At 43.7% G+C, this 21,778-nt stretch overlaps 1 long non-coding RNA gene across 1 annotated transcript in view; it reads right to left on the bottom strand.

Moving 5' to 3' along the window:
* The window catches only part of LOC140387226 (uncharacterized), a 46,392-nt gene extending 27,164 nt beyond the window's left edge, over nt 1-19,228 (bottom strand). Inside the window, exon 1 of the long non-coding RNA XR_011933789.1 lies at nt 19,197-19,228. This is a non-coding gene — a long non-coding RNA (uncharacterized lncRNA). The remainder of the gene's footprint in view (nt 1-19,196) is intronic.
* Nucleotides 19,229-21,778: the final 2,550 nt, after the last annotated feature.

The following is a 21,778-nucleotide window of genomic DNA, read 5'->3' as shown; positions in this document are numbered from 1 at the left end:
GGGAGAGAGTGCAGTTGAACACGTGGCTGCAGGAATGGTGTAGGAGGGAGGGCTTCAGGTATTTGGATAATTGGAGCGCATTCTGGGGAAGGTGGGACCTGTACAAGCAGGACGGGTTGCATCTGAACCAGAGGGGCACCAATATCCTGGGAGGGAGGTTTGCTAGTACTCTTCGGGAGGGTTTAAACTAATTTGGCAGGGGAATGGGAACCGGATTTGTAGTCCAGCAACTAAGGTAGCCGATATTCAGGACGCCAAAGCATGTAATGAGGCAGTGGGGAAGGGAACACTGACAAAGGAGAGTATTTGCAGGCACGGAGATGGGTTGAAGTGTGTATACTTCAACGCAAGAAGCATCAGGAATAAGGTGGGTGAACTTAAGGCATGCATGGATCGGTACTTGGGACTACGATGTGGTGGCCATCACGGAAACTTGGATAGAAGAGGGGCAGAAATGGTTGTTGGAGGTCCCTGGTTATAGATGTTTCAATAAGATTAGGGAGGGTGGTAAAAGACGTGGGGGGTGGCATTATTAATAAGAGATAGTATAACAGCTGCAGAAAGGCAGTTCGAGGAGTATCACCCTATTGAGGTAGTATGGGTTGAAGTCAGAAATAGGAAAGGAGCAGTCACCTTTTTAGGAGTTTTCTATAGGCCCCCCAATAGTAGCAGAGATGTGGAGGAACAGATTGGGAAACAGATTTTGGAAAGGTGCAGAAGTCATAGGGTAGTAGTCATGGGCGACTTTAACTTCCCAAATATTGAGTGGAAACTCTTTAGATCAAATAGTTTGGATGGGGTGGTGTTTGTGCAGTGTGTCCAGGAAGCTTTTCTAACACAGTATGTAGATTGTCCAACCAGAGGAGGGGCAATATTGGATTTAGTACTGGGTAATGAACCAGGGCAAGCGATAGATTTGTTAGTGGGGGAGCATTTTGGAGATAGTGACCACAATTCTGTGACTTTCACTTTAGTAATGGAGAGGGATAGGTACGTGCAACAGGGCAAGGTTTACAATTGGGGGAAGGGTAAATACGATGTTGTCAGACAAGAATTGAAGTGCATAAGTTGGGAACATAGGCTGGTAGGGAAGGACACAAGTGAAATGTGGAACTTGTTCAAGGAACAGGTGCTACGTGTCCTTGATATGTATGTCCCTGTCAGGTAGGGAAGAGATGGTCGAGTGAGGGAACCATGGTTGACAAGAGAGGTTGAATGTCTTGTTAAGAGGAAAAAGGTGACTTATGTAAGGCTGAGGAAACAAGGTTCAGACAGGGCATTGGAGGGATACAAGATAGCCAGGAGGGAACTGAAGAAAGGGATTAGGAGAGCTAAGAGAGGGCATGAACAATCTTTGGCGGGTCGGATCAAGGAAAACCCCAAGGCCTTTTCCACATATGTGAGAAATATGAGAATTACTAGAGCGAGGGTAGGTCCGATCAAGGACAGTAGCGGGAGATTGTGTATTGAGTCTGAAGAGATAGGCGAGGTCTTGAATGAGTACTTTTCTTCTGTATTTACAAATGAGAGGGGCGATATTGTTGGAGAGGACAGTGTGAAACAGATTGGTAAGCTCGAGGAAATACTTGTTAGGAAGGAAGATGTGTTGGGCATTTTGAAAAACTTGAGGATACACAAGTCCCCCGGGCCTGACGGGATATATCCAAGGATTCTATGGGAAGCAAGAGATGAAATTGCAGAGCCGTTTGCAATTATCTTTTCGTCCTCACTGTCAAAGGGGTGGTACCAGGGGATTGGAGAGTGGCGAATGTCGTGCCCCTGTTCAAAAAAGGAACTAGGGATAACCCTGGGAATTACAGGCCAGTTAGTCTTACTTCGGTGGTAGGCAAAGTAATGGAAAGGCTACTGAAGGATATGATTTCTGAGCATCTGGAAAGACACAGCTTGATTAGGGATAGTCAGCACGGATTTGTGAGGGGTAGGTCTTGCCTTACAAATCTTACTGAATTCTTTGAGGCGGTGACCAAGCATGTGGATGAAGGTAAAGCAGTGGATGTAGTGTACATGGATTTTAGTAAGGCATTTGATAAAGTTCCCCATGGTAGGCCTCTGCACAAAGTAAGGAGGCATGGGATAGTGGGAAATTTGGCCAGTTGGATAACGAACTGGCTAACCGATAGAAGTCAGAGAGTGGTGGTGGATGGCAAATATTCAGCCTGGATCCCAGTTACCAGTGGTGTACCGCAGGGATCAGTTCTGGGTCCTCTGCTGTTTGTGATTTTCATTAATGACTTGGATGAGGGAGTTGAAGGGTGGGTCAGTAAATTTGCAGACGATACGAAGATTGGTGGAGTTGTGGATAATAAGGAGGGCTGTTGTCGGCTGCAAAGAGACATAGATAGGATGCAGAGCTGGGCTGAGAAGTGGCAGATGGAGTTTAACCCTGAAAAGTGTGAGGTTGTCCATTTTGGAAGGACAAATATGAATGCAGATACAGGGTTAACGGTAGAGTTCTTGGCATTGTGGAGGAGCAGAGAGACCTTGGGGTCTATGTTCATACATCTTTGAAAGTTGCCACTCAAGTGGATAGAGCTGTGAAGAAGGCCTATGGTGTGCTCGCGTTCATTAACAGAGGGATTGAATTTAAGAGCCGTGAGGTGATGATGCAGCTGTACAAAACTTTGGTAAGGCCACATTTGGAGTACTGTGTACAGTTCTGGTCGCCTCATTTTAGGAAGGATGTGGAAGCTCTGGAAAAGGTGCAAAGAAGATTTACCAGGATGTTGCCTGGAATGGAGAGTAGGTCTTACGAGGAAAGGTTGAGGGTGCTAGGCCTTTTCTCATTAGAGCGGAGAAGGATGAGGGGCGACTTGATAGAGGTTTATAAGATGATCAGGGGAATAGATAGAGTAGACAGTCAGAGACTTTTTCCCCAGGTGGAACACACCATTACAAGGGGACATGAATTTAAGGTGAAAGGTGGAAGATATAGGAGGGATATCAGAGGTAGGTTCTTTACCCAGAGAGTAGTGGGGGCATGGAATGCACTGCCTGTGGAAGTAGTTGAGTCGGAAACATTAGTGACCTTCAAGCAGCTGTTGGATAGGTACATGGATTACGGGAAAATGATATAGTGTAGATTTATTTGTTCTTAAGGGCAGCACGGTAGCATTGTGGATAGCACAATTGCTTCACAGATCCATGGTCCCCGGTTCGATTTCGGCTTGGGTCATTGTCTGTGCGGAGTCTGCACGTCCTCCCCGTGTCTGCGTGGGTTTCCTCCGGGTGCTCCGGTTTCCTCCCACAGTCCAAAGATGTGCGGGTTAGGTGAATTGGCCAATGATAAATTGCCCTTAATGTCCAAATTGCCCTTGGTGTTGGGTGGAGGTGTTGAGTTTGGGTAGGGTGCTCTTTCCAAGAGCTGGTGCAGACTCAGGGGGCCGAATGGCCTCCTTCTGCACTGTAGATTCAATGATAATCTATGATTAATCTAGGACAAAGGTTCGGCACAACATCGTGGGCCGAAGGGCCTGTTCTGTGCTGTATTTTCTATGTTCTATGTTTAAGACAGTCGGTCATAGCCGAAATGGGGTTTTGTCAGGGACATTACGTTTAACCGATGTATTGGGTTGCTTTGAACGATGCATATCTGCAGCTCTTAAAACGGATCACCTGTACTTGGATGGGTACAAGACATTTGATCAGATGCTACATAAAGCTACCGCGGGACACCAAATCTAGTGGTGTATTCCTGGGAGGGGGAAGGGACGACAACATTTTATCATGGACTCACGATTAGGTATACAACAGGAAATAGAGTTAAGATACATGTGTACTTTTCTATTTGGCAGGCTATGAAGAGTGGTACCCAACAAGGATCAGTGCTGGAACCTCAATTTTAAAAAAACAATGAATACGTTGGATGAAGTGACTGTAGGCATAGTTGATGCATTTAGTGAGACACAAACGTAGGTGGGAAAGTGAGTTGGGAAATGGAAGGAACACGGATGCAAACGGTCAAAGATTTGTGACGCCTGTGGGCAAAAGTACGGAAAATGGAGTATTCTGTGGACACATGTGTAATTGCCAATGTTGACTGGATGATGAACATAGAACATAGAACAGCACAGCACAGTATAGGCCCTTCAGCCCACGATGTTGTGCCGACCATTTATCCTAATCTAAGATCAACTTAACCGACACCCTACAATTTACCGCTGTCCAAGTGCCTGTCTAAGAGTCGCTTAAATGTCCCTAGTGACTCTGAATCCACCGCTCTGCTGGAAGTGCATTCCATACAACCAGCACTCCCTGTGTAAAGAACCTACCTCTGATATCTCCCCTACAACTTCCTCCAATTACCTTACAATTATGTCCCCTTGTTGTTGCCATTTCCACCCTGGGGAAAAATCTCTGGCTATCCACTCTATCCGTGCCTCTCATCACTTTGTACATCGCTATCAAGTCACCTCTCTGCCTTCTTCCTACCAGTGGGAAAAGCCCTCGCTCCCTCAACCTTTCTTCATAATGTGGGGATGGCGGCGTTGGACTGGGGTGAGCATAGTAAGAAGTCTTACAACACCAGGTTAAAGTCCAACAGGGTTGTTTCAAACACTAGCTTTCGGAGCACTGCTCCTTCTTCAGGTGAATGAAGAGGTATGTTCCAGAAACATATATCTAGACAATTTCAAAGATGCAAGACAATGCTTAGAATGCGAGCATTTGCAGGTAATTAAGTCTTTACAGATCCAGAGATAGGGGTAACCCCAGGTTAAAGAGGTGTGCATTGTCTGAAGCCAGGACAGTTGGCAGGATTTCGCAAGTCCAGGCCAGATGGTGGGGAAACATGTCGCATTACATTCATCCCCCACCATCTGGCCTGGGCTTGCGAAATGCTACCAACTGTCCTGGCTTCAGACAATTCACATCTTTTTAATCTGGGGTTACCCCTATCTCTGGATCTGTAAAGACTTAATTACCAGCAAATTATCGCATTCTAAGCATTTTCTTGCATCTTTGAATTTGTCTACATATATGTTTCTGGAACATACCTCTCCATTCACCTGAGGAAGGAGCAGTGCTCGGAAAGCTAGTTTTTGAAACAAACCTATTGGACTTTAACCTGGTGTTGTAAGACTTCTTACTTTCTTCATAAGACATGCCCTCCAGTCCAGGCAGCATCCTGGTAAATCTCCTCTCTACCCTTTCCGAAGCATCCACATCCTTCCTATAATGAGGCGAACAGAACTGGACACAATATTCCAAGTGCGGTCTAACTAGAGATTTATGAAGCTGCAGCAAAACCTCGCGGCTTTTAAACTCAATCGCCCTGTTAATGAAAGCCTTCTTAACAACACTATCAACCTGGGTGGCAACTTTGAGGGATCTATGTACATGGAACCCAGAATCCCTCTGTTCCTCCACACTTTCCAGAATCCTGCCTTTAACCCTGTATTCAGCATTCAAATTCGACCTTCCAAAATGAATCATTGCACATTTATCAAGATTGAACTCCATCTGCCAATGCTCAGCCCAGCTCAGCATCCCGTCAATGTCCTGCTATAACCTGCAACAATCCTCAACACTATCTTCAGCTCCAGCATCCTTTGTGTCATCGGCAAACTTAATAACCCACCCTTCCACTTCCTCATCCGAATTATTTATAAAAAGCACAAAGAGCAGAAGTCACAGAACAGACACTTGTGGGACACCACGGTCACCGACCTCCATGCGGAATTTCGGCCAGCCAATTCTGTATCCACACAGACAAATTTCCCTGTATCCCATGCCCCCTAACGTTCTGAATCAGCCTACCATGGGGAAACTTATCAAATGCTTTACTGAAATCCATATAGACCACTTCCACTGCCCGACCTTCATCAATGTGTCTCGTCCCACCCTCAAAGTATTCAATGAGGCCTGTGAGGCATGCCTTGCCCCTCACAGAGCCATGCTGACTATCTTTAATGAAACTATGTTTTTCTAAATAATCATAAACACTATCTCTCAGAATCCATTCCAATATTTTGCTCACCACAGGCGTAAGACGGATGGATTTATAATTCCCAGTTATTTCCCTATTCCCTTTCTTGAATAGGGGACCATCATTCGCCTCCCTCCAATCGGGGACTTATCTATCCTGATGCTTTTCAAAATTTCCAGCAAATCTTCCTTCTTAATATCAAGCTGTTCGAGTCTATTAACCTGGTTCACACTATTAGAGCATTGTAGAGCATTGTAGCGCAGTACAGGCCCTTCTGCCCTCGATGTTGCGCCGACCTGTGAAACCACTCTAAAGCCCACCTACACGATTCCCTTATCGTCCATATGTCTATCCAATGACCATTTGAATGCAACTTAATGTTGGCAAGTCCACTATTGTTGCAGGCAGGGCATTCCACGCCCTTACTACTCTCTGAGTAAAGAAACTACCTCTGACATATGTCTTATATCTATCTCCCCTCAATTTAAAGGTATGTCCCCTCGTGCTAGACATCACCATCCGAGGAAAAAGGCTCTCAATGTCCACCCTATCCAATCCTCTGATCATCTTGGATGCAAATGTATCTCATGGGCAACACGGTCCCTCTGTCTAGTGAATACTGAAGCAAAGCATTGATTTAGGGCCTGCCGCATCTCTTTAGACTCTGGGTACAAGTTCCCTCTACTATCCCTGATCGGCCCTACTCTCACTCTGATCAGACTCCTATTTCTCACATAAGTGTAGAACACCTTGGGGATTTTCCCTAATCCTTCCCGCCAGGGCTTTTACATGCCCCCTTCTAGCTCTCTTCAGTTCATTATTGAGCTCCTTTCTGGTTACCTTGGAACCCTCTTGAGCCGTGCCAGATCAGTGCTCTCTCAACCTTACGTCAGCTTTCTTCTTCTTAGGCAGCACGGTAGCATTGTGGTTAGCACAATTGTTTTACAGCTCCAGGGTCCCAGGTTCGATTCCCGGCTTGGGTCACTGTCTGTGCGGAGTCTGCAGGTTCTCCCCGTGTGTGCGTGGGTTTATTCCGGGTGCACCGGTTTCCTCCCAGAGTCCAAAGATGCGGAGGTTAGGCGGATTGGCCAAGCGAAATTGCCCTTCGTGTCCAAAATTGCACTCAGTGTTGGGTGGGGTTGCTGGGTTTGGGGGATGTGGTGGAGGTGTGGACCTTGGTTGGGGTGCTCGTTCCGGGAGCCGGTGCGGACTCGATGGGTCGGATGGCCTCCTTCTGCACTGTAGATTCTATGATTCCTCTTGACTAGAAGCTCCACTTTTCTTGTCATCCAATAGTCCTTCAACTTACCATTCCTTCCTCGTCTCAGTGGGACAAATCCAGCACTCGCAGCAAGTGCCCCTTAAACAACCTTTAACCTATGCATTTGCCTAAGAACTAATGTTCCCACTGCATGCTCCTCAGCTCCTGTCTAATAGCAGTATAAATTCCCCTCCTCCAATTAATTACCTTCCCATATTGTGTGTTCCTTTCCCATGACTATGGTAAAGGTCGTTTACTTGTGGTCACTGTCACCAAAATGTTCTCCCACCGAGACATCTGACACCTGGCTTGGTTCGTTGCCGAGCACCGAGTCCAATATGGCCTCCCCCCTTGTCGGCCAATCTACATATTGAGTCAGGAATCCTTCCTGTACACACCTAACAAAATCTGCTCCATCCAAACCGTTTGCACTTCGGAGGTTCCAATCAATATTAGGTATGTTGAAGTCACCAATGACAACAAATCTGTTACTTCTGCACTTTTCCAAGATCTGCCGCCCAATCTGTTCCTCTTTCTCTCTGCTGCTATTGGGAGGCTCTATAAAAACTCGCAATAAAGTGACTGCTCCTTTCATGTTCCTGACTTCCACCCATACTGACTCAGTAGACAAACCCTCCTCAACTACCTCCTTGCTGCAGCTGTAGTACACTCCCTAATTAACAGTGCCACTCCCGCTCCTCTTTTCCCTCCCTCACTATTCTTCTGAAAACATATAAACACCGGAACAGCTGACAAACATTCCTACCCCTGTGAAATCCATGTATCCGTAATGGCCACAACATTGTAGTTCCCAGTACTGATCCATGCTCAAAGTTCATCTCCCTTATTCCTGACACTCCTTGCATTGAAACAGACACACTTTAACCCATTCCACGGAGTGCAACTTTGCCCTATGAACTGTCTATCCTTCCTCACAGACCTGCTGTCGAGTTAGGCAGAAATATCGGGGTGAAATTCCAATCAGAGAATCCCTAATCTTGTCGAATATTTGATCAGGCAGGAAGGGCCCACTGCTGCTCCTGCTCTTAGTTCGTATATTGATAGAACCGGATGCCCGTATTGGCACCAAACACATTGGCAGAAAATGAATGTGGCCTCGCAAATAGACTGCATTGGTGACGGAAATGTTGAGGAGCACCTGCAGAAGCATTACGCTTTGGGTCATTTCGTCGATATATTATGACGTACAGAAATAGTAATACTATTATGCAGAATGCGTTGCCTGAAAGGGGTGCAGGGTGGACGGATTCGAATTCCGGAGGCATTCGGTGGAGTTTTTATTTGCTTTATTTCTGAAGGTGGGAATTCTGCAAGCCAGGCTGGTTGCAATTCTGCAGTCCTTCACAGATATTTTCCCCGGTAGGTTTGTTGAGTGTTTTTGAGAGGTTAAAACTACCTTGGCAGCTGGACGGGAATCCTTACCTGTGTCGGGAGAGCGAGGGAAAAAGTTGGAAATCAAAAACCAATCATTAGTGTCCCATGGGCTTTATAAGAAGACGACTGGGGAATAAGGTCGAGGAGTTGAAAGCACAGATTGGCACGTGGGCTACTCGCAGACAGAAATATAAGTGGACAATGAGCATGAATGGAAGTTCACTATTTTTGTAGGATTTGCAAGCCAATAAGGTAACACCAATAATGGATGAAACAAGCAATAATTATTAAATGAACAATTGGAAAAACCTCCAACATTCAACAAGATTTAGGGTTCTCTGATAAACTATCGTGAGATATAGTTCTTTTAAGGGTTGAAATGATGAAGCACAAATTAAACGTACACACCTGGGAGTTTATATATCGTCTGAACGTTCAGCTCGCGAGCGAACAGGTAACAGCTTGCCACATGTTTGAGAAATGTAAAAGCAGTAGGAAACCAAGAGAGGGCATCTCAGCTGCATCAAAGTCAACTCCGATAGAATTTGTATTAAAGTAAAACGCATTCAGGGTAACATTGTAGGCAGTTTCGTAACAAGCGCAGAGAGTGATGCGGTTCACCATGACGTTTTTGTTTTAATCGAATTAACCCCGGAGCTTAAACGGGCATTCGTTGGAGAGCAGATTTATTGGATGGTCAATAATAATTTAATAAGGAGGTTTATGAAAAGAGTACACATATGTAGCTGGAACTCATGTTTTTTTTAAGAAGAAGCATGTTTTGCAAAGCGGAGATTGGGTTTTTATAACGTACACTGAAAACGTCCACAGGAACTGTCAGCTAAGTCAGGTGAAGCCGGCGTTTTCAAACCGGAAGTCGCGACCCGCGCGTGGGTCGCAGACGGGTGTCGGGAGGGTCCTCGAGCCAGCCGTTGTGACGTTCCCGATCACGGGAATTCACGTGCAAAAACCGCACCAGCGGGCTTTTAACAATGCCGGCTGCGAGCGGATTTAAAAATGGCTGCCGCGACCAGTTAACCAAATGCGGGCGCACTGCACACGCATTCCAGCTCATCAGTGCGCAAGCAGACCGGGAGTGTTGGGACCTGAACACGGGGTCAAAGTGCGACCGAGGTATAGCGGTGGTTGACTGCGTGGTGATCATCAATGATGAACGAGGCTATGACCTCGATCTGGGTTGCATCCCTAAACATGACTCAAATGATCTGGGAAAGTATATATTCCTCAGGGTTTGATCATGGACAGAACTGAACGTTTGACAAGGTTACACAATGAAAGCCATGGGAAATCATCACATCGTCGCCCTCTGTGCACTGAAGTGTGGCCTCTTTTGCTGACCATTTAGTCTACATTAAGGCATTGAATAGAAATAGTGACCAGTTAATCCCAATGACGGTGGACTTCATCCGCTGTCACAATTAGTCAATAAGGTAGATATTCAGAGTTTACGAACTGAGGTAAGAAATCGACTCTTTTCTCCCCTAGACAGTATCCTCTCAGGTCCTCGTTTGCTGATCAAACTTGGATGTCTTACTATGTCTTACCTTCCAGACATCCTTTAAATTCTAAATGCACTGAACCTCAAATTGCAAAGGAAGGATGATGATTGCTTTCGGCACTCTGAAACATTCACAGCTTTCCAAAAGTCATTGGACGTCAGGCAATTGCGAGTACAAAGCCAAAATTACCACATGTTCCCTAGACTGTTTCGACACATCGAGGAAAACAGCACTAGGAAGGAAACTGTAAATAAACTGGAAAGCCCGACTCCAAATGAAGCTGACTAAACCTCTACGCCTCAGCTTTGACAGCATATTTCCAGCACATGACAAGTCAATGAAACTGCGAGAAATCTGGAGCAGCGACTCAGAGGTGTATCTGCAGCTGGGAAAAAAAATAAATTTTGTTGCTCTTGTCCTTCACAATGACCTACATGTGCGAGGTTGGATTTGCTATCCTCCGAAAGATTAAGACGGCACTAAGGAGCCGGCTGAATCCTGAACCCGATATGTGCATAGCCCTCTCCTCCTTTGAACCTGATTGGAGTGAGATTTTGAGGACCAAGCAGGCTCACCTGTCGCATTAATAGTAAGAGAAAATGGTGAATCGCGAATGTCGGCCGGCGTGATTCACAAAGATCGGCAGGGGTGGGTTACGAAGGTCAACCCGCATGGGTCCTGAAAGTTGGCTGGTTGGTAAAAATGGATCCCTGGAAACAACGTTTGAAAAGCAATGAAGTTAAGCATATTGATCATTTTGGGCATGCATTTTCCGTCATAGGAAACAGATCGGACTGATACGCAGAGAGGCATTGATTACAATCCGTTTTACGGGACAGAACATCGAAAATGAACCACTGGTTTGACAGATATTGATGTCTGAAAACTGGAAAACCTTCAGAGGCCTGCGTAAATACATAAGGTTGAGATGAAAAAGCAAATGCCAGGAGATAAAGGGAATTAACAAATAAAGGAACATAAAATTAAACGAATGTCAAAGGTACATTGTAAATGTGTTACAAATGCGTAATTGTGGAGACGTTAAGGAAGGAAATAGCATGATTTATTCAGAAGAAGAACTGGACCCTGCGTTTGAGGTGATTGACGTGTGCACAGTTCTGACAAGCGGCTTTATCTGTGTTTTGTTTTCTAATTTAAAAATTAAAGTGGGCGTGGATATGGACCTAATGAAAAACAGACATTTATTTCCCAACCGAGATTCGGAAGAGGGCAGTAGGCGACCATTCGATGTTGTTTTTTTTAGGAAGGAAGTTAGATAGGAGGCTTTAGCTGGCACTTTCCCTTCCAACCTAGATATCGGTGGGATCCAGGAGCGGAGGGAGAAGCTAGCAATGTACAATTGTTTTGAAAGTGAGCAAAGAGTTACTGCAGTTAGACCAATCCTTGTGAAGAAAAATATATTGTAAACGTACTGACTCTCAGACAGTATTACATTTGCAATGCCATGGCTTGACAAAATACGGCCAAAACGATTTTTGCATGCTTGTATTATCTATTTTTATTTATTTGGGTGCTTTCTCGGGACGCGGAGTGCCTTTGATGTCGATAGTCTTGGTTTTAGCAAGGTTTTTCATAACTTTGGTCACAGCATGTGGAGATTGTAAATTTTGATGGAATCAAAGGATGCTTTCAATTTAAATTCTAAATTTACACAAGAGCAGACGGGAGGTATAAGTATTCATGGATGTTCGAATGGGACAGATGCTAGATAAATCGGTGACCATGTAAGTAACCAGCTGGCTGATGAAGATGATAATAATTACATATTGCAGGAATTCCATATTGTGCTGAGAGATGGAACTGTGGAAATGAATTGTAACCCCAGCAAAAATGAAACAAAGCATTTGCAGAATTCAAATGGTCGCAACACAAACTAAGTCGTATGAGTATCACGGGAAGAGATAGTGGCGTCAACGGAATTGTAAATGTGACTGGACTGTATTGGAATCTTTAAGAAAGCACACGGGAGATTTCTCTTCATTAAATAACTGCCTCGATGTTACACTTATGTCAGATTTCCGGTAAATACTGCAAAGGAGAATCAGGTGGAATATGAAATGTCCAGCGAAGAAGTTAGAGAATAACCAACACATGAAAATAAACAACCTGAAAATATGTGAGCGAGCTAATACCGAAAGAAAATGGGAATCTTTGCCTCTTAGGCTTGTGTAATAGCCTTAAATGCGTGGTTGACAAAAACAATATGTTCTATTAGGTTGGAACATTGGATTTCAGCCTGGTGGAAGTGGACATGCTTCACAAGAGCAGAAGCACATAGAACGAGGAGCAGGAGTAGGTCATCTTGCCCCTCGATTCTGTTTCGCAATTTCAGGAGATCATGGTTGACCTTTTTGTGGACTCAGCTCCACTTACCTGCCCGCCCACCATTAAATGCATGCAGAAATATTTTGGCCATGTGTCCACGAATGAACGAAGATTTTTGGCAAGTCAAGATATAAAAAGGACATGTGAGCAAAGGAATAAATAATTTGATAAAATGATTTGTAGCAACCTGGATACGAAATTTGATCAGTGACGTACAGGCGTATTTCTAACATTCCGGCATGATTAAAATCTTGGAAGCATTATTAACTGCGGGGACAACACCGTCTAAATTGAATCTGACCTCGTCAATAGTTAGATTCAGCGGCAGTGTGCTAGTTGAAGTTCAATTAGATATTTAATCTTTGTAAGAAGAAAATGGTGAGACAGCATAAATCAATGAGTACAATTATAAATTGAGTTTAGGAGCAGATATCTGCGAATATTGGGGTGTATGCCACTGCCGGTGGCAGTAAAGGGTGGGAGAGCTGTTACTAAAGCATGAAGCATCCTACACATTCCGAACTGTGTCACTAGTTCGACCAGAACTGGACTAGTGTTTCCACTTCTGGACCAAACACTTGAATGCACAGCGAAATTGTGCATGCATTCGAGCATGTTCAGAAAAATATCACCAGCCCTGTCCAGTAAGAGAGATTGGGAGTCCAACTGCCAAGTCAGATTTCAGATACTCGCAATGGAGAAGATGAGTTTTAGACAAATTTGAATGATGCATTTCAGCTGAGAGGTAAGCACCGAGCGCATAGAAAACAAAAATTCAAAGTGAATTAATCGAGGTGGGAGAGAACAAATTTGAAAAATGTAGCCAATTAAGAAAAAGTAGCACGAGGATGACTTGTTCTCAAGCAGCGAATAGTTAAGGCGTGTGGTGCACTAACTGAGGGCTTGGTGAAGACACCTGGATTTGAATGAATTACAAGGAAATTACGCTGTTATATGGAAAGACGATTAGATCATGGTGGCACGGAGGAGAGAAAGAGAAAGGCACTAGCTGAACGGCTCAGTCCATGAACCACTGCATACACAATGGTACTATTGATCTGCTTACGTTCTGTAGCAATTTTGTGAGTCCAAGAATCTTTGATTCTAGCAGCTCTATGCAACATTAGTTAGCATAGATTTAAATGTCTCTGAAACTTTGAACAATGCAAAATAGGGAATGGAGGATTGAATATGTACAGGGTGTTTAAGGCGACCACCCTTGCATTTCAAACGTTTGGTGGTGGGGCAAAGGTTGTGTTTGGCTGTGTGTGTTTGGTCAAAAAGTGGAAGAGAGTACAAAATGTAATATATAAAAGTAGGCATGTTTCGCTGGTTAGGATAACGAATTCCAATTTCCTTCTTCGACTGGGCTCCGTAACTATACTTCATAGAGTTCAGTTAAGACGGGGCAGTTTCAGAAGGCAATCCTTTTGTCAATGTGACTTTCGGAAGATTTTTTTCTCCATAATTATTGGCTGACAGGGAATATTGGTTGCACAATTCTAACTGACAGAAAGTGAATCTTTTTTGCAGATTTGCAGTGGATTTCAGTGGGTTTTCAAAGTTCACAACATCACTGTGAGTCTCCAATACATTGCGGGGCCAGAAGAGGTATGGGTGTAAAATTACCGTCCTGGAATTGCATCGTATTTTTTTAAAAAGCGATCTAAACCGTCTTCTTTACAGTGTTATTATATTTCAATTTCCGATTATTTGTTCCAATACCACCAGTTTCCGTGACGGAATATCAGTCTTTGGGGCGAGGACCGTCACACCTTTCACGAGGCAGTCACACCGGTCAGAATAAGTAGTTTAAATCCTGCCAGTGGCCAGGGACAGCAGGGTGTGACTGCAAGTCAGGCAGGTAAAGGGAACCAGTAGTCAGTAACTCAGGAGCCTCAGCCCTTGACCCTGTCCAACAGGTATGAGGCACTTGCTCCCTGTGTGGATGGCGAACAGGGCTCCAGGAAGGATGAGTCAGCTGACCAAGGCACCATGGTTCAGCAGGCCATTCAAAGGGAGGGAGTAAATACGCAAGTTGTAGTTGTAAGGGATTATATTATCGGGGGATAGATAGCATCCTTTGTGAGCAGGATAAAGAGACCCGCATGGTATGTTGCCTGCCCGGTGCTAGGGTGCGGGACATCTCTGACCGGCTTGAAAGGATACTGGAGAGGGAGGGGGAGGATCAAGTTGTTGTGGTCCATTTCGGTACCAACAACATATCAAGTCTAGGAAAGAGGACCTGTTTAGAGATTACAAAGAGCTAGCATTCAAATTAAAAAACAGGTCCTCAACGGTCATAATCTCCGGATTACTGCCCGAGCCACGTGCAAATTGGCAAAGGGATGCAAGAATAAGGGAAGTTAACACGTGGCTGAAAGAGTGGTGTGGGAAAGAGGGGTTCCTTTTCATGGGACACTGGCATCAGTTTTGGGAAAGGGGGGACCTATACCGTTGGGATGGTCTCCACCTGAACCGAGCTGGGACCAGTGTTCTGGCAAAAAGAGTAAATAGGCTGGTCAATAGGACTTTAAACTAGAGATTGGGGGGGGGGGGGTGGAAGGGAAAGTCAGGGAACCAAGAGGTGAAGTAATCAGTGGGAAGCGTAGCTGCTTAGGAATACAAAAAAGCACGAAAAGACAGAACTCAGGAGAGGTTACGATAGTCCCTATCCCACAAAATATGACACAGTGTATGGAAAGGCTCAGTAAACAAAGGACCACCACACTAAGAAAACAAAAAGGATCGGTCAATAGAGAATTAAAGGTGCTATATTTAAATGCGCGCAGTGTACGGAACAAGGTAGATGAGCTTGTGGCCCAGATTGTGACTGGCAGGTATGATGTGGTAGGCATCACAGAGACGTGGTTCCAGAGAGTTCAGGACTGGCATTTAAACATCCAGGGAGTCACAACCTATCGAAAAGACAGAGAGGTGCGCAAAGGGGGTGGGGTTGCCTTGTTAATTAGGAATGAAATTCAATCAACAGCACTAAACGACATAGGGTCAGATGATGTGGAGGCTGTGTGGATAGAGTTGAGGAACCACAAAGGCAAAAAAACCATAATGGGAGTTATGTACAGGCCTACTAACATTGGTCAGGACCAGGGACACAAAATGCACCACGAAATGGAAAGTGCATGTCAGAAAGGCAAGGTCACAGTGATCATGGGGGACTTCAACATGCAGGTGGACTGGGTAAATAATGCTGCCAGTGGAACCAAGGAATGGGAATATATTGAATGTTCCCGGAGGGCTTTTTCAAACAGCTGGTGATGGAGCCCAAGAGGGAACAGGCCATTCTGGACTTTGTGTTATGTAATGAGCCAGACTTGATGAATGAATAAGGCAGTGATCAAAATATGGTACAATTCAATCTGCAATTTGAAAGAAAGAAGGTAGAATTAGACGTTAAGGTGTTACAGTTAAATAAAGGTAACTACAGGGGCATGAGGGAGGAACTGACGAAAATCGACTGGGAGCAGAGCCTAGTGGGAAAGACATGAGAACAGCAATGGCAGGAGTTTCTGGGAGTAATTGAGGACACAGTACAGAGGTTCATCCCAAAGAAAAAAAAGGTTATCAGAGGGGGGGGATTAGGCAACCATGGCTGACAAAGGAAGACAGGGAATGCATCAAAGCAAAATAGAAAGCCTATAATGTGGCAAAGAGTAGTGGGAAATCAGAAGATTGGGAAGGCTACAGAAACAAACAGAGGATAACAAAGAGAGAAATACGGAAATAAATGATCAAATATGAAGGTAGGCTAGCCAGTAACATTAGGAATGATAGTAAAAGTTTCTTTAAATACATTAAGAACAAATGGGAGGCAAAAGTAGACATTGGGTCGCTCCAAAATGACGCTGGTAAAATAGTGATAGGAGACAAGGAAATAGCTGAGGAACTAAATAAGTACTTTGCATCAGTCTTCACAGTAGAAGACATGAGTAATATCCCAACAATTCAAGAGAGTGGGCAAGTGCGAGGTCTTGCACTTTGGAAAAATGAATAGAGGCATGGACTATTTTCTAAACGGTGACAAAATTCATAATGCTGGAGTGCAAAGGGACTTGGGAGCCCTAGTCCTGATTCTCTAAAGGTAAACTTGCAGGTTGAGTCCGTAATTAAGAAAGCAAATGCAATGTTGTCATTTATCTCAAGAGGCTTGGAATATGAAAGCAGGGATGTACTTCTGAACCTTTATAAAGCATTAGTTAGTCCCCATTTAGAATACTGTGAGCAATTTTGGGCCCCACACCTCAGGAAGGACATACTGGCACTGGAGCGGGTCCAGCGGAGATTCACACGGATGATCCCAGGAATGGTAGGCCTAACATTCGAGGAACGTCTGAGGATCCTGGGATTATATTCATTGGAGTTTAGGAGATTGAGGGGAGTTCTAATAGAAATTTACAAGATAATGAATGGCTTAGATAGGGTGGACATAGGGAAGTTGTTTCCATTAGCAGGGGAGACTAGGACCCGGGGGCACATCCTTCGAATAAAAGGGAGTCACTGTAGAACAGAGATGAGGAGACATGTCTTCAGCCAGAGAGTGGTGGGTCTGTGGAATTCATTGCGACAGAGGGCGGTGGAGGCCGGGACGTTGAGTGTCGTTAAGACAGAAGTTGATAAATTCTTGATTTCTCGAAGAATTAAGGGCTATGGAGAGAGAGTGGGTAAATGGAGTTGAAATCAGCCATGATTGAATGGTGGAGAGGACTTGATGGGCCGAATGGCTTTACTTCCGCTCCTATGTCTTATGGTCTTATGGTCTTTTGGACATTAGTGTGGGCCTCTGAATTAATTTTCCAATAATAATAACGGTCCTTCGCCGTCCACATTGTCTTCATTTTCCCAACGACTTGTATTCGAAACGTTATTATATTAGCCAATGCCGATTCACCTTTCTTCAGAGAGTATTAATATTATTTTGCCATGTCCAAATTTTCCCAGTGCAATTTCAATTATCTATTGAGATGCAATTTCTGAATCTTCCCGACTCATGATTTTGGGATCTGAAAATTGCAGTTTCGCCTCTACCTCGTTCTTATCAAAGCGGAATACATTTCGAACCCCGACTATCTAGGATAGTTTTAGCCTTTGAGGAATTTGGGGAATTATAACCCAGAGCATCCAGTATCTCTGCCGCAACCGCGTTTAGGTGCCTTGTGATATCCACAACTCATTGGGAATTTTTGCAACTTTAATATGCTTGCACCAATTATCTCTATTAATTTTCTTAATGTTAAACAATTAGTTGCGACTCATTTCTAGTCTATAATTGGAAAAGCAAATGTGGAACGCAGATATGAGTAAATGTCTTCTATTTACGGACTGAAACTTTTAAATGACATTCCTTTCTATTATTGTTTTACTTACATGAGTAGGCAATGGCGTAGTGGAATGTCACTGAACTATAATTCAAAGACCTCGCGTAATGCTCTGGGAATATGGGTTCGAATCTCACCAGAGCAGATCCTGGAATGTGAATTGAATAAAAATCTGGAATTAACATGGCGATAAAGAAATCATAGCCGATTGTTGTAAAATCCTATTCATTCACTAATGCCATATAGGGAAGTAATTCTGGGTCTACATGTGACTCTGCAACAATGTGATTGAGTCTTGAATGCTCCCATGGATGGACAACGAATACAGAAAGGAAAATGTCAAGCTTTTTGTGTGTTACAGATCGGGCTAGTTTAATTTAATTTTCAATTTTCTTTCGCTCCGATTTAATGTTTCTGATTTTCAAGACATTCCAAACCTTAGATGCTTTAGTGCATTATGATGGACTCCAACAACTAGTTTCTGTTTTTTAAAAATATGTAATACATTGTTATTATGTATTTTGAAATATTTATTTCAATATCTCCCGATGTTGATGTTTCCTCATAAATGTTCGTCTACTTTTTGTATAAAACGTCGCACACCTTCTCATCAAAGTTATGCAAGTGAATTGCATAGTTTTAGGATTCAGTTCAGTGTATTTACTTCCAAACTGAATGAAGAAGTCAACTATATTATGAACAGTTTCAATAGTGCTCATACTCGGAACAGTTAAAAGAACAATTTTTCATTGCACAGCACAAGATTCAAAGTAGAGTTCCACCTGATTGCTTCAAAGGAACCAAACCTTTCTCCTGTATCTCGCCCTTACAGCTGCTCCCCTTTGCTGGAAACACTCTGGCAAAACTCTGCTGCTGGATCTCAATGGCTTGACGTTATGCCAAAGGTATGGTGATAATAGTAGGATGCAATACGCTATTTCTGAAGGGTGAACATAACTCCCCTGATGTGGGAATCATTGACTCTTATTTATGAAGCTCGTTATGACACGTTTTACGACAAATAATTGGTCAATTGGGTCTGCCACTGTGAAAAATATTTGCAGGTACGTCCATACTGTAATCTGCACCAATACATTCCTATTATATATTAATTGATCAGATACTGCCTTCTACAATACTCTCTAGAATAAAAAAATATTTTATCACAGGTTCTCTGTGTTAACGTGCATCCGCCAAATCTATTCGACTGTCTATACCTCGATGCATTTCATAAGTGTCATTTTGATTGCCTGGTGCTCCACCGAGTTTTGTTTTATTTGCACATTTCGAAATGTTACTTTAGAAATCATAACTTATATCACGGATTTGCAAAAAAGATACTTAATGCTACTAATGGCTTCAAGAAAATAAATTAGTAAAACACTGAAACCGACCTTCCTGTTGTTCACGTATTGTCTCCGCTAACAGAAGAAATCATAAAACATATAACATATATGAAACAACACAATATCTGACAGATGCTCAACATAAAATTTCGGTCAAAACAGACATGTCGTGCAATGATAAGTTTTACGTTCAAGACCAGCCAAGGCGTCACAGTTCTGCAGGCCTGAGCACCTGCCTGAATTTTGCGCCAGAATTCCTATTCAGTTCCATTCCAGCCTCTATGAGTGAGTATAACTGTCGGCCTGGGCGGGTGGCGTGTGGTGAGTATGGGGGATGGGTGAATGGGGTGATCGGTGTTGGTGAATACACGTAGCGGGCACCTGAATTTACCTGGAATATGACGCCGGAGCTTATGGTGGCATCTGCAACTGGAAACCCGTTTGTTTATGTAAACCCGTCATACATTGAGTCACTTCTACCCATCTTCATTTAACATTCTCTGCATAAGGACACAACGATCTTTTTGCAAGCGTTTGCCATGACACTTGCACAGAATGGTCAGAAAGTTTTCAATTAACAGTATTGTTTAATTTTAGATATAAATTTATTTTAAATTGTCATCATCCACAAAATGTATTGAGATTAAGCAGCTGAAATACAATTGTGGAATACGGATGTTACAGTTTGTATGAAACCGCTTGTAAAGTATGATTTTGTGCAGAATAACATTGGGAGAGTAAGGGACAAAAAGTATAAAATGAATGTTTCTCGAGCCAAAGCATTTCAATGATGTCGCGATAACTTCGAAGGATCAGCCCTGGAGTGCTTTTATTCGGCAGGCCAGCATCGAATTCCAGATGGAAGACATTTTGTGAAGTTGGATGCGGACACCCCAGTAGATATGCGGTTGCACCACAATCAACCCCTGAAGTTCCCAAGCATGACAACAATCGAACTGTATTGTAATATGGGTGGAGCTCAGGAAGAGAAATGGTGCTGTCACAATGTTGGGAGTTTACTACAGACCTCCTAACAGCCAACCGGCGATAGAAGAGCAGATATGCAGACAGATCTTGGAAAATGCATCAACAACAGGGTTGTTGTGGTGGGTGATTTTTCTTTCCCAATATTGACTGGGAAACACTTACTGCTGCAGGCCATGGATGGAGCATAATTTGTCAGGAGCGTCCAGGAATATATCCTGAAACAAGTTGGAATGAGCCCAACTCGGGAATGGGCCATATTGGACCTAGTGCTGGGGAATGAGCCCGGCCAGGCGAGCGACGTTTCAGTAGGAGATGATTTCGAGAAAAGTGATCATAATTCTGTCAGTCTTACGCTGCTTATGGAAAACGACACGAGTGGTCCACAGGTGAATGTGGCAGACTGAGGGAAGGCTAATTACAATAGTATTAGGCAGGATCTGGAGAGTGTTGAGTGGGCGAGGCTATTTGAGGGAAAATCAACATCCAGCATGTGGGAGGATTTCAAATATCAGTTGAGTAGAACTCAGGACCGGTATGTGCCTGAGAGGCCGAAAGATAAGGGTGGCAAGTATAAGGTTCACTGGATAACGAGGGATATTATGAAACTCGTAAGGTCCAAAAGGTTGGGGACAGATGAAGACCATGAAAAATATAAAGAAAGGATGAGCGAACTCGAGGTAGGAGTTAGGGAGGCTAAAAGGGGTCATTTAATGTCTTTGGCAAAAAGGATAATGGGAAATCCTGAGGAGTTTTATAGATATCTAAAGAGCAAGAGGTTAGCCAGAGAAAGGGTTGGTCTATTCAAGCATATTGTAAGGAATCTATGTTTGGAACCAGAGGAAATGTGCGAGATACGAAATGAATACATTAGCCTCAGTATTCGCCTAAGAGAGGGACTATGTGGATGAGGAGTATAGGGAAGAGTGCAGATATTCTGAGTCATAGTGACATTACTATAGAAAAGGTGTTGGGCATTTTAAAAAGTATTAAACTAGATATGTCCCCAGGGCCTGATGGGATCTACACCAGAATACTGAGGTAGGCAAGGGAGGAAATTGGCGGGGCCATGACAGTAATCTTTGTATCCTCATTGGCTACAGATTAAGTTCCAGTGGACTGGACAGGAGCCAATGTTGTCCCATTGTTTAAGAAGAGCAGAATGGGATATCCAGGAAATTAGAGGCCGGTGTGCCTTACGCCAGTGCAGGGAAATTATAGGAAAAGTTTCTTAGAGATTGGAATTACACACATTTGGAAATAAATGGACTGATTAGTGATGGACAGCATGGTTTTGTGAAGGGGAGATCGTGCCTCGCCAATTTGACCGCGTTTTTCGAGCAAGTGACAAAGATGATAGATGAGGGAAAGGTAATAGATTTTGCATACATGGACTTCAGTGAAGCCTTTGACAAGGTACCTCATGGTAGTGTCATGGGAGAGTCCCTTTAAGAAAGGTTTTTGTCTTATCACGTGGCTTCGGTGATGTTATTGTGTGGGTGGAGCTGGGCTGTGGCATTGTGAGTTTTACTTTTGCTTTCACGTTTGGCTGCTGTGGACGCAGACAGAGAAGTGTTTTGGCCTGTCTCTCTATTTTCATTTAAAAAAGTTGTTCCAAGAAACAAAATCCATTTTGGTAACATAAA

This window comes from Scyliorhinus torazame, chromosome 12 (assembly GCF_047496885.1).
Source record: "Scyliorhinus torazame isolate Kashiwa2021f chromosome 12, sScyTor2.1, whole genome shotgun sequence".
NCBI lineage: Eukaryota > Metazoa > Chordata > Chondrichthyes > Carcharhiniformes > Scyliorhinidae > Scyliorhinus > Scyliorhinus torazame.
This window is presented reverse-complemented; position numbering and strand designations above follow the sequence as displayed.